Source organism: Chrysochloris asiatica, unplaced genomic scaffold (genome assembly GCF_000296735.1).
Source record: "Chrysochloris asiatica unplaced genomic scaffold, ChrAsi1.0 scaffold00151, whole genome shotgun sequence".
NCBI classification, from domain to species: domain Eukaryota; kingdom Metazoa; phylum Chordata; class Mammalia; order Afrosoricida; family Chrysochloridae; genus Chrysochloris; species Chrysochloris asiatica.
The window spans coordinates 7730692-7730954 of NW_006408669.1; positions in this window are offsets into that span (position 1 = coordinate 7730692).

Below are 263 nucleotides of genomic sequence, written 5' to 3' on the forward strand. Positions count from 1 at the left end.
ATGGTCTTCCCTTTTCAGTCTTCTTCCTGAGAAATTTAAAGATGCCACTGTTGGTTGTTGTGACATAACTCAGGATAATTTTCAGCCAATTTCCTTTTTATTCTGCCTGTCCCACTCCACAATCCCCGTTTCAGGCCTTTTTCCTAGTGATAAACAATTCAAGGCTGGCTGTGGCCATTTTTACTGCAGTTTGGTTTTAAGTGGAAACTGTCACTTTAACTTTTAAGGAGATCTATGCACATTCGTAGAAGAACAGTCCGGGT